Below are 13,780 nucleotides of genomic sequence, written 5' to 3' on the forward strand. Positions count from 1 at the left end.
GGAGCCCCTTTTCCCTCTGCTCAAGTGAGAACATCATTCTGCCCACACCAGCATGTCCTCTGGATTGTCTACCTCTGAGTCAGCTCTTCATGGAAAAACACTACACACAAAACATATGGTAGCTGGGTTGTGTTTCAAATTCTGATGCCTCCGCCCCCGCTGTGTGCTTGCTCCCACCCACTTCTCAGAGACCTGGAGCAGTTGGCATCACACATTCTGTCCAGTTAGCTTTACAGCTGCACTCAGTCACAGGGACAGGGAACAGCGGGCTCGCTCCAGCTCTCTTGGAGACAGAATCTGGAGGGACTTGTCATTGTTTCAAATGCTACTGTTACTGCAAAGGGATGTGTGATCACCTTGGCCCTTGTTTTTAATGAAGATTGACTTTGACTTTAGCACCTCTCTCTCTCTCTCTCTCTCTCTCTCTCTCTCTCTCTCTCTCTCTCTCTCTCTCTCTCTCTCTCTCTCTCTCTCTCTCTCCTTTTTGTCAGTTTTAAAAAAATATTCCAAGCTAGGCATAGTGGTGCATGCCTTTAATCCCAACACTCAGGAGGTGAAGGCTGGTAGATTTCTGTATCCAAGGCCAGCTTGGTCTACAGAGTGAGTTCCAGGACAGCCAGGACTACCCACAAAGAAACTGTGTCTCAAAAAACAACAAACAAACACACAAACAGAAGGTTCCCCAGCAGTTCACCTGTTTCCCAGGTTTCCCACATACCCAGTGCTTCATGCCCTACCCATCATGGCGATGGCAGACAGTCCCAGCTTACCAAACATTACCTGCTTTGCTGTGATCCTGGTTTCCTGGGCATAATATGCTCTTTGGAGTAAGTGATGAGAAGTTAAACTGACTGACACTATGCCAACTGCCCCTCCCTCAAGTCCATCCTGGCATCGTCCCAATGAGCTTTGCCATCAGGGTTCTAGACTAGGAGAAATCGCCCGCAAACCAGATCATTAGCATCAGCTATAATTATGGAGACTATCACCTCTCATTTTAACCCTCCCTCTTTCATCTACAGGGCAAAGAGAAGATTGATGGGTGTGTTCAAAAACTCCCATCTTCTCCTTGGCTGAAGCCACTACAGCTTGGAGGAGAAACAGGTCAAGAGTCTAGACTTTTCCCTGAGAATTTCCAGTTCTTCTTCTGCCTCAAGCTGTTGCTACAGTAATCTGCAGAAGATCACTCAGAGATGCTCAACCTATGAGCTAGACTTCTTCAGTGCCAACAACTCAAAACATTCCACCACAAACTTAACCTTCAAACTTTACATCTCAACAGTAAGACTTTCCTGCATACATAACAAGCCCCAAATTCTGATGACCTTCCCATTGGTGCATATAACCCCAGTAGTGATCTAAAAAGACTTCCATGAAGGCCAGGTACACATTACATATGTTAAGCCTTTTGTATAGCAGGGCCATGAGATGCCTGTGGACCAAAAGCCTTGTGTAGACAGCAGGATGAGTGGGCAAGGACATGTTTGGAATTCTACAAACATATCTGTTAGCAAAGAAAATGTGAAAGTCATACAGATATCACAAGCAGATCTATAGAAAGGTTTGCGCATAATAAATAAACTTTCCTACTTTAGCCGAATGGGAAATTGCCACTCTGATCTACAGGTACTTCAGAGGGGGTGAGGCAGAGGAGGCTGTCAGCAGCTGGATGCTGGCTGTTCTTAAGAATACCTCCTTAGCAGTCCCTCAAACACTTTCTGAAAAGATCCTTTCTTTATATTTGGGTGTGGATGTGAGGCTACATGAGTTCATGTGTGCAACATACACGAAGATGCCCAGTGAGGAGAGAAGAGAATGAATGTCAGGTCCCCTGGACCTGCAGTTACAGGTGGTTGTAAGTTGCCTGGTGGGAAATCAGGTGTTGGGAATTGAACCTGGGTCCTCTGGGAGAACAGTGAGCACTCTTAACCACTGGTCTATCTCTCCAGTCTGGCAAACACTTTTCATGTACAAATGTGATGGCCACTTTTCCTTCGACATGCTTCCACCATGAGTACTCAGCACTCTTGAAATTGGTGGGAGATCGTGGTGAAACCTGGGTCAGTAAATGGGACCTAGGGTTTTCTCAGTTAAATAAAATGACCTTGGTCAGGCCAGTATGATGGGGCTCCTAAAAGCACCCAACTCAACTGAGAAATCCTCACACTGCTGTTTACCTGTGGCCAAGAGAGCTTGCACAAAATCTGCATGGACATCGCTGGTAGACTAAGGCTATGTCTAAAGTATAGTTCTTAACACCATTTACTGAAGCTGTGGCTTGCAATGTGAGCAGAAACTCATTTCTAACTCAGACTCAGGAGAAATTTGGGTGATAACGCATGTGGGCATGCATGCACATGCATGAGCAAACACACGTACACCACACACACACACACACACACACACACACACAGTCATAGATGGAACTCAAGAACTGGCAAAAGAATAGAAGAAAGTGCTTGCATTGGTCTATGAGCAATATGGCATTGTATTCAGAAGGGGAGTGGCCACTGATCTGTAACCTTGATCAGAACTACGGTCACCGGTCATCAATCAATAGTTCCCCAACACCAATCATCAATGTAACACTTAAAAGCAGCAGATCCTACATGTTTCAAGACCAGGGCTAATACACATTAAGAATGAGAACAAAGCACACTAAATTTTCACAGTAAATGTGTTTGTGAATAATGACCTTTTAATGTTCTAAATTCATAAAGCTTGGCCACAGATATTGCGGGTAGGTGTCAGATTAGACCTTCTTTTTCCTCTTTCTAGTTTCACCTTCTGAGCCCTTCTTTGCTGAGTCTCAGCCACACCAAGCTTTTAATGCCATTGTAAGTGGCACATACACTGATGGAGAGACTACAATGACCTGTTCCCATTAGTAAGGTTTTTTTTGCTACCTTCCCCCAGACCAGCATGTGTACCGCATTCGCATCTTGTAGTGATGGTGTCGGTTCTCACAGGAATAGCACCACTGCCCCCTTTAAAGTCCCACACCTCATAAAAGGCCTGTGTTTCAGCACTAATGCTGATGAAGAAAGACATTATCCCCAGTGGGATACTCTATCCTGTTTCTCTACGCTAGTATCAAAAACACTCCTGCCTATATAGTTTAGTCATGTGTGCTTCATCATTATACATGCAAAAGTGTCCACATCTTCATGTTTCTCTATGTTCCCTTTATCCCTCCACAATCATCCTCCCAACCAGCCTACTCTCCATCAAAGAAAGAAAGAAAGAAAGAAAGAAAGAAAGAAAGAAAGAAAGAAAGAAAGAAAGAGGAAAAATAATCCCCCTAGTAACAAAGGTCCTTTTGATAAACTGACTTGAGGTCACAGAGCGGTCCAGGAGAAAGCACTGGTCTTTTCAACGGCAGGATTGTGGCACTAGAGGTGGCAGGATTTCTGCCTCCTGAGCTGTCCTGTGCTGGCCACCTGGGAGCCGAACCAGAACTCCCAAATTCTGGTGGATGGATTTGTGATGTGTGGACAATGATCTCACCCGTGCCCATGGAGAGAGTGAGCCATTAGGACATCATAAAAAGTTTTTATAAAGAGAAGTCCCTGAAACAAAAAAGTCTTTCATTATGCTCTGAGAGAGAGAGAGAGAGAGAGAGAGAGAGAGAGAGAGAGAGAGAGAGAGAGAGAGATCTTTTCTTTTAATGCAGTAATGGTGACAATAGATGGTAGGGCTTTGCCAGAACTGAAAGTTTGCAGTCTTGCATTGATCTACACAGACTTAACTCAAGGGTCCCAAGGACCCTTGGACTGGATTTCTGATGATGGGGGTGGGGGGGGCATGGTAGGTCTTTGCTCTTTACAGCACTAATACATCCTGAACCCATCTGCCAGCTCTACTGTGACACCAAGACTTTTGAGATCACCGTCACAACCCCTGATATCTCTTCATTAATAAAAGGCATTAGCATTTGCTTTCCAACTCCCTTGGGTTTGGGGCAATTTTTTTAGTGTATATTCATTTATTTTTCAAGTATGTTTCTTATTTTGTGTTTCTTCTTTTATCTTCTCCTACTTAAAAAAGGGGGGATGGTTTTCATCAGGCTTGGAGAACATGTCTTTAGTGGAACCAGAGGCAAGTGGATCTCTATGAGTTTGAGGCCTCTGGTCTACATAGAGTTCCAGCGTAGCTACATAGTCAGGCCCTGACTCCATAAATAAACAAACAAATTAATAAATAAGTATAAAAAGGACTTTCATCATCCAGCTTTCAAAGTTGGCATTTAAATATCATTGGTTAATGTTGATAAGTTTTAAGATTTCTTTATATGTTTTACATATATTTTCTTTCAGGTGTATATGGGGGTAGGTACAGGTATATGAGCACAGATATGTGGAGTTAATGTGCACATATGTGGAGACCGGAAGTCAGCTCTGTCATCCTCAGAACCTCACTACCTTGCTTTTAAGACATGGTTTCTTATTGTATCCAGAGCTCACAGATCAACTAGACTGGCTGGACAGGAAACCCAAGATGTTATCCTATCTTTATTTTCCCAGTGCTGGAACGCTGCACCCTGTTTTGTTTGTGGGTGCTGGGGAAGTGAACTCAGGTCTTCATGCTGGACAATGAGCACTTTTACTGACTGAGCCGTCTCTCCAGCTAATTTCCTAATCCCCAGATGATATTTTAAATCTAATATAGGATTCTAAGCATTTTTTCTCCTAGTATTACCACTTCTTACAATCTTGTCTAGGTATATCCTGAGTGTCACACAGCACTGTGAGTTAGGTATATGCTGTGTATCACACAGGACTGTGGGTTAGGTATATGTTGTGTGTCACACAGGACTGTGAGTTAGGTATGTGCTGTGTGTCACACAGGTCTGTGAGTTAGGTATGTGTTGCATGTCACACAACACTGTGGGTTAGGTATATGTTGTGTGTCACACAACATTGTGAGTTAGGTATATCTTGCCTGTCACACAGCACTGGGAGTTATGTATATGGCGCATGTCACACAGCACTGGGAGTTACATATACCCTGAGTGTCATTAGGTTAGGTATACCTTCAGCAACAAATATACAACTGTCTGGTGTGAACTCCAGCCCCAGGGTCGACAGTAAATGTTTTAAGGTCTCCTCTCCTTCCTTTATCCTTATGGATCCCAAATGCAGTCATGATCCCTCACTGTCTTCAACCGCTTCTTCTCCCTTCTCATGCCTACCCAGAACCCGTGATCTGACCCCTTTCCTCTGTCCTGTTAACAACTGTCCCTTATCGGGTGCCAGTGTAAAGCAAGCATCACCGCAGGGGCTTTTCACACGCCACTTACTGCTCAGAACCACCTCAGGAGGGTGATACCACGAATGGCACATTATGGAGAAAAGTCTAGGCAGTTTGGATACCCTGTCCGACTTTATTAACTTGCCACAGTTAACCAACAGTTTGATGGAAGGCAGTCAAATCACTGCGGTACTGACAGAGTTACAGCAAGGGGGACAGTTCTCAAATTGAATTTGACAAAGAATGATCAGCTTGCGTAAACAGCTCTCAAAAGTGTTGAGAGGTTGTCAGATTTTTCCACGTATCCTAGGTCACCTCCTCTAAGGACAAACTTATTTAAATAAGTTGTTGAAGATTAAACAAAAACAACTATTTTTCATTTTGATACAATGAAGTTTGTGCGCGCACACATGCACACGCGCATGCGTGTGTGTGTTGTGTGTACACCACAACATGTGAGTGCAGATCAGAGGTCAGCTTCTGAGAGTCAGGACCCTTCTTCTAACACGGGGTTCCTGGGGATCAAAGCCCTGTCATCAGGCTTGGTGGGTAGAAGTCCTTACCCACGGAGCAATCTCGCCACTCTAGTAACAAGTATTTTTAACTTCAGGTTTTTGTTTGGAAAGTTCAATGTCTCCCTTTTTCAATCTAGTCTTCTACATACATGTGAACGCATGACTAGTTAGAGGCAATGTGTGGTGCCTAACCTCCTTGAGGGCAGCCTCCCAAGGAACCACTGCTGGAAGAGGTCAGGGGATGCTAACACAGAAGGCTTTGGGGGACTGGACAGAGGCACCTGCCTGAAAATGAAATGCAGAACTAAGCAAGGTTGACTCTTTAGGTTGCTTTCTGGGTTCTAAGTAATTGACTTGGGTACTTCTTTGTGGGCAACCCATTCTGTGTGGTTTATTGGATGGAAATTTAATTTCCCCACTTGGGTCTGAGTTCCCTCCTCCTGTAAGTGCTTCCTTGTTCTGCCTCTAGAAATGAATGTCCACAGGGGATCCAACATCAGCCCTGCTTGCTTCCCGAGCTGCACACTTCGCCCATTCTTAGCCGTGAGTCCAGTCTTTCTCTGAAGGATTACAGAGCTGATGGGTGCCAAGGTTCCTGCTCTGGTACCAAACTCTCCTCTGATGCCAGCTCTTCCTCTGCTAGATTTCCATCAACATCTCTACCAGCATCTCCACCGGCATCTCCATCAGCATCTCCATCATCAGCATCTCCACCGGCATCTCCATCAGCATCTCCATTATCAGCATCTCCACCGGCATCTCCATCAGCATCTCCATCATCAGCATCTCCATCGGCATCTCTATCAACATCTCCATCGGCATCTCCATCATCAGCATCTCCATCATCAGCATCTCCATCAGCACCTCCATCATCAGCATCTCCATCAACATCTCCATCGGCATCTCCATCAGCACCTCCATCAGCATCTCTATCGGCATCTCCATCGGCATCTCCATCATCATCTCCTTTTGACATCTCATGGCCTCAGACTCAACATGGCCTAGATTAAATTTCTCTGTGCCATAAACCCTGCTCTCTCTCCTGTCTTCTAGTGTGAGCATTGTGTCTGCATCAGGACCACCAAGGTACAAACAGGTGTGGGATTCCTGCCGTGTCTTTGCCTACTGCCCCAGGGCCCATGCTCTAAGGAGTCAGTAGAGCAGTCTCATCACTGTTCAGGTGTCGCTTTCCTTCTACTTCACTGTTGGCCAAGTCACTGCCCCTTAGGTTAGTGCCTGGCCTTCTGAAAAGCCATTTGTCAGTCTCGTTTAGTGGCCAGAACTAGTTCTCCTTTCGAGTATCCTTCCTGATATGTGTTGACTGTCTACCTCAAAGCTCTAAATATACAAATAGAAACTGCATCCTTTCATTTTAGTTTTTCTTAAAAGAATATCACTGGGAAGTCCGGGCTGGCTTCCCACTCCTGATCTTTCTGCCTCAACCTCCTAGACACCATGATTACGGTGGTACATACCATATCTGTTTTATTTTTTACCTTATTTTTGGCACTATAAAATCATGGCTGCTACATGAATATCTGGTAGCAGAATGTCCTAACTCTATCAGAAAGATGTTCTTACAGAGAAACCGCCAGAGTTGAAAGAACAAATAATATCACTCCTAACCCATCCCTAAAGATATCTCATGAAGGATAAAAGAACTCAGTCCCTTTAGCAATGAAATATAATCAGGTACATCACTGACCAGCTGCCTCATGCCAGGCATTGTATTGAGGTCACCTAACTTAATATCACCCTGTGATGAGGGATATAACTGATTTCAAGTATATAGAGGTACTTGTTCTATACCTTCAAGCAACTAAATGGTGCATCTAGTAGTATTCAAATGGCATTCTTTCTACCTGATATCCGAAACCCATGCCCAGTTCCCGTCACTAAGAACATGTTCAATGTGCAAGTACAGTGGATAATCAAGACAGACGAAGAAGAGACGAACTGCCTTGATTATTAATCAATCATAACATTTCTGATTGTGCTTTTTTCCACATTTCAAATTTCAAGACAACAATGTTTAGGTTAACCAAGAGAAGGAATGGATAACAGGTAACACTATTTGGTCATAAAGAAAACCAACAGAGGGAGGCGAAGAGGAGGTAGAAATTTTTAATTAAAAAAAAATTAATAAAAAAAATAAAAAAAGAAAACCAACAGACAACACATCTAAGATATTCCAAAAGCCCTTCTATTTCCTGCTTCAGAGATCAGAAATGGCTTTTCCTAAGTTTTCCAAATAAAACACCTCCTCTTTTTAAACATCTAAGATACATATATCAGAGTCTGGTTGACAGAGATTGCTGGTCTCAGTGTGTTGACGAGATCAGAAAGACAAAGACATCGTGCTGTTGACTGATAAAAAACAAACTTCAACTCAGGCAAGTGCAGAAAAAGTAGCCATAATTGACACAGACAGGAACTGAGAGACCAGCATTACAGCATTATGAATTAAATACAACCTCATCATAGTGTTATGAAGAAAAGCAGCTCCAAATACAAAAGCATTTGATATATGAAAACCACATAAATGTGTAGAATAGACCATATTAAAGACGACTCCAGGTCACAGAGTTCTGAAGGTGAATTATTTCTGAAAACAGCATCCAAATATCAATTAGCCCGTCTAAAGAAATGCAGCCACTTGCAAAATCTATTCTCTACAGCAAGTTCTCTTCCCAAAGTATTTCTCAGTGCTATTCATTTAGCAACAACAACAGCAACAAAAATCCTCCCTTAGTAAACAAAACAGTCCTTTCAAACTAGTTCCTACTTCAGTGGTTAAGACCCTGGGTTGGCACAATGCAAGTTTCTTTACCATCATATCATAAACAGCATAGCAATTCAGATATAGATCTTCTTATAATAATAATAGATATCACAAAAAAATCATTTTGTCTCAGGCATGGTGCTGTGGGACTGTAATCTGAGCACTGAAGAGGCTGAGGCAGGAAGACTGCACATTTGGACACATAATAAGAATTTGACACACCAACAATCAAAAATTCATCGTGTAATTGAGGTTGAACGTTTCACAAAATGTGACCTTCTGATATCATGATAAAAGTTCACATAATAGCCACCGTGATTGTCTCGGTAGAGGAAAAAGCCACTGTCCATTGCTTCCCTTCACATGTAAAGAAACTTCCCGTACAGTAATGACCTGGGTGGGCATCCTGCCCTGTGTCCCTCACCTGGGGTGGTGACTGGCCTGACTTGGGGAAACAACAATCTAAAAGCAATAACCACAACCAAGAGCTACACCCAAGAACTGCAGAACTGATATTTCTGTCTGACCCCAAAGCTTGAAGACTCTTGACACCCTGCCTTCCAGACTCCCCACTTTAGTCTTTATAAACTTTGTAGCTTCATGCGTTTTCCACAAAGCAATGACTATTACAGCTAAATCCCTTTTGTAAACATGGGGCAAGGGTTGAGACTTGTTTGTAATGGGGCATCTTTCAAGAAAGGCATTTTTAATGTCTTGAATCACTCCAATTATCTGCAGCCACCATTTTTTCTCCCCCTCTAACAGCCCTGGACGATCACATTTGGGTAGACTTTTACAGAGTGGGAGCATTAACAACTATGCATTACTATTTCTGAGCAAAGGCCTCTGCTAAGCTCCTGGGTCGACTTAGTAATATCAGTGATGAAAGAGGAACACGACAAGGCTGCATCCACGATTCATCTCCAGGCACCGGGCTTCACATCAATCAGGAGTCGTGTATTGTGGAACCTGTCACCAGACAGAATGGCTCGCACTAGTTGGAACTTGCAATCGCTCCTCTCCAAAAGGGTTTCGAAGTCGTAAAAATCTTGCAAAGCACAGTATAAGCAACACAATGTTTCCTTACCTTTTTTATTTTTACTCCGTCTTTACCATATTAATTTTGCATATTTTAAATATTGTAGGTGGACTGTCTAATGCAGAGCTTGCCAAGACAGATGGGATCCATGAATCATACAAATCTCAAATATTTGAATTTTGTCACTCAATGAAGAAAAACAAGTTAGCGTGTAGCACAGACAATAAGACACGCCTGCCTGTGATGATAAATACACAGAACTTCTCAAGTGGAGGAAGCTGTGCAGAGTTGTGGAAGTTAAAAAACCAATCCTCCCTTTAACAACTGGAGTGTGTTACATAGGATCCAATCTCATGCAAACTCGGAATCATTAAATGAGCCTAAAAACTGTTTAAATTGGCAAAGCGTATCTGAGATTTGAAATCATGACTGCCCTCTCCCCGGGGGAAAGGAAGGTTACAGAACGTTAAGGTGTTTACAATGAAGAAGTGCCAGCCTTGCCAACAGGTGGACTTTTCTTCACGAGATCTCTACGTTTTGCTTTGTTTTAGACAAAGGACTCCAGCCCGCCTATCTCAAAGGCCTCTCCACTCCTGGCCTAGGGAACCAGCTGTGTGGTGCCAGAGTCTCCACCACTGGAGAAAATCAACACAGTGAAAGAAGCCACAACCCACGATCGTACTCTTGCCATAGTGTTTTGAATTAATTATTTAAAAAAACTAGATGCAACACCCCCCCTTCCTCCTCTTTGGTAAGGTCTTTCTCGGCAAAGAGTGAAACCACCAACCAGGTTTAAATCAAGTAATAAAGGAAGTGAGGTGCACAGGAAAGCCTCCCACTCACTCCTTACAGCTTCCAATTTCCTGGGGTGGATAATCAACTAACTCCAACCACAGGCCTGTGGCCTGACCTCAGATTTAAAGCTGGGCAGCTGCTCCCCATCCTCTGCAGCCACAGAGGAAGCCATCCCTTGCCACTGAGGTGGTTTTATTCTGTTTATACATTTAAAGACTCACATATTTTTATGAGCAGGCAAATACAACAAGGTGACCAAACTGTAACAGCTCGCTCCAAAAGCTAGCTCACACACTGCCCACTTGTGAGACGGGGGATGCTGATGGCCCAGTGCAGCTTCCCCACCCCCACCAGCTAGGGGCACCACCAATAGAGATGCTGCCCTCAGCATCACAGGGCACCCATTTACTATCGATACATCTGATAAAAAAACATTCTCAAGCCACCCGACCAAACCCTGGAGAGAATCTAAGTCACCATGTCACAGAGAACCAGGGTCAGAGCTTAGGGGTTTGGCTCTTGTGTCTCTGTCATCAGCCTCCCCCATGTATTTGTGTCACCACCCAGCCATCCACAGTCCCCCCTCTTTGCCCAGCTTCCCTTTTCAGATTCAAGGCATTCTTCAGGAGATCATTCTGAGGCAGTCAGATCTTCTGTTCAATTAATGAAAGACCCCATAAGATATGCATCAGGATATAAACAGCATGATCTCAAGGAATCAAAAAAAAAATGAGCTACACCTACGAGTGAAGAGAAGCTGACGCCTCCTGCAGCCCCCTCTCACAGCTATCATAAACACTAATCACATAAAAGACTTTAAAAAAGTAATGACGCCAAAATAGTCTCCAGGTAGGAGCGAGTTTGCTTACCCAACACAAATGCACTTTAATCTATCATGTATCCACCAAGAGATACTGTCACTGCTGCCAGAAATCAAACGGAATGTTGACTCTGTGCAGAAGGAATAGCATGGAGGGTTATCTCTCTTTTTTTTTTTCCTTCTTTAGAATATGCCTGAGAGTCTATATGCCACGTCCACACGTGTTATCTATAATACACACATGCACATATAAAAAGAATGAACAACGGCGGCTGTAAAACTTCCTCACGTGTTACAGTCAGTAATTAAGGCACAGAGAAAGGAAAGCACTCTGGACCGCAGTCTTTTGGAGGCAGGAGCTCATAATCCCCAAAGATTCAGAAGCATTACCTCATTGCAGCCTTGAGACAAGCTGAGCATTCACTCTCGGTCTTACCCAGCATCCACCGGTTCACACAAAGACAACAGAGGCGTGACCAATCACATTGTGGCTAGCAGGCACCATTTCAAAGCCCTCTCCCAATATTACCCATTGACATGCTCGCTGGCAGCCTGCTGAACTTGTCGTCATGGCAACACATCCCAGCTGCTCACCGAGGCTTGTTATATTACTTTTCCTTTTCAGCACTCACTTAGCTAATTAAAATTTTTAGAACTATGTTTTGCATGTTGGACGCAAATTGAAACAATGCAGGGTCCTTTCTCCTCTTTTCTTTTGACCGGCCCCCCACCCCCCCTTTTTTTTTCTTCAATGGAGCTTTAAAAAATGCTGGGAAAAGCTTTCCGAAGGACACTCCCATGAAGTCCCAATATAACCAATCAATGAAGAGACTGCATGTAGCTGTAGCCAGATGGAATTTGTCGCTAAACCTAATCTGCAGCAAAGCAAAACCAAACCATGAACATCGCTAATGACATTCTTCCTGTTTTGAAATCTGTAAGCCAATTTGGCATAGATTATTTATGTTGCAATATTCGAATTGCACTTGGTCGAAACGTTCTTTTCAATGTTGTCATTTAACATGATTGTGATTTAAAGCAGCTCTACCCAGAATTCCATGATGCAAGCAGAGTAAATAAATAAATAAATAAGCACAGAGAAGATGGGGGAGGGGGAGCCAGCCAATATGGCAAGTGCTTAGAGAGGTTCTGGCAAAATCACCATGCTGGCAAGCTGCCACATGGTTTCCATTATACCAGCAAACTCTACCACGGCTGCAGCCCTGCAGCTGAAAAGCCACGGACAGAAAATGCCAGCTTTTGTTTACTAAGGCAGAGAGAAATAAATCCAACATTCCAAACTGCTTCAGGGATGATGGCGTCTCCCATGGACCGCCTTTCTGAAAAATCCCCTCCGTGCCCTTAGACAAACCGCTGTCACCGGGGGTGATACCAAAGGCATCTACCTTTGAAGGCAAGCATCTTAAATTTGAAGGTACCTGAGTCCGTCACGAACACAATTAGTGGAGCGGAAAGCAGATCGTAATTTGAAACTATGAACAGGGTGAATGAGCAGCGATAACAGCCCTCGAAGTTTAGACGGTGCGAGTGTTACCACTAAGAAGCAAGGTCTGTACTAATGTGAGTCAAATGAAGAAAGCAGGGTAGCAAAACCAGACGGAGAACAGTGGCTTAGATTCTGTTGCCTTCCTCCAATGGCTGGGCATTTGTCTCCGTGTGAAATAATACACAATAGACAGATTGGCAACCCCGAGTAACAAGAAAACAAATATCCAAACAGACAGGGTGGCTGTCCACTCAGCAGCCCTGCCCACATCCCTGAATGGTCAGGTCTACTTCCAAGTACCGATGAAAAAAGCCCTGCCCGCTGGGACAGTCAAGACTGGTCAAGAAGGCCTTACAGGGATCTACTTCTGTCCCTGAAGGAGTAGGGGAGCAATGCAGGATGGGAGATGGAGGCAGAGACAGAGGACAGACAGGTATAGCCATCTTGGATCTCGAAAGTGAAGGCTGTTTTCTTCCTTCCAGGCTTCACGGTCACGTAGCTAACGGAAGGACCAGGTCGGATGAGCTCCCAGTTAGACATAGAGGAGAGCAGACAGCGCCTTGCAGCTCCCTAGGACAGCGGGACGTGGGATTTTAAAAGAAAAGACTACAAACGGGAAGACGAAAGCACATGCAGCAGTCCGATAATTTGGGGGAGTTGGAAAGCAGACGGAGGAGACGTGAAGAGAACTTGAGATACAAACAAGTGGAGCCCCCGACCACGGACTGGGGTGTGGGTGTAGCGCTCCGGAAATAATCGCGTGGGTGTGGTGGTTAGCGAACATCTTGTAGGAGAAAGAAGACACAAACACAGACTGGAAAGGGCAGCCCTATAGACTGACTCCACGTTCATCTATGGACCCGAGGAACACATGTGCCCAAGCTCACAACTGTCACCAGCTCTGGCCACTGAGATAGCCCACAAGTGAAAAGGACGCCAGTCTCTATACACACACAGCACTCAGCATCGAGGGCTCTGAATAAGCCCTACTGTAAGAAACCAGGTGTTCTCTGAGAAATAGCTGGTTCTCACATCTAATAGGTCAGAGGTGTGAAAAGAGGGTAAATAAACC

At 44.2% G+C, this 13,780-nt stretch overlaps 1 protein-coding gene across 4 annotated transcripts in view; it reads right to left on the bottom strand.

Annotated features, from left to right (window-relative positions):
- The window catches only part of Stox2 (storkhead box 2), a 225,185-nt gene that overhangs the window by 52,207 nt on the left and 159,198 nt on the right, over window positions 1–13,780 (bottom strand). The window contains exon 1 of one of the 4 annotated variants that reach the window (XM_026786945.1): window positions 11,251–11,321. The exons of the other annotated variants lie outside the window; for them this stretch is intronic. The gene's annotated coding sequence lies outside the window, so the exon portion shown is untranslated. Of the gene's footprint in view, window positions 1–11,250; window positions 11,322–13,780 lie in introns of those variants that run through there. 4 annotated transcript variants of the gene reach the window in all.

Source organism: Microtus ochrogaster, linkage group LG7_11 (genome assembly GCF_000317375.1).
Source record: "Microtus ochrogaster isolate Prairie Vole_2 linkage group LG7_11, MicOch1.0, whole genome shotgun sequence".
Classification (NCBI taxonomy): domain Eukaryota; kingdom Metazoa; phylum Chordata; class Mammalia; order Rodentia; family Cricetidae; genus Microtus; species Microtus ochrogaster.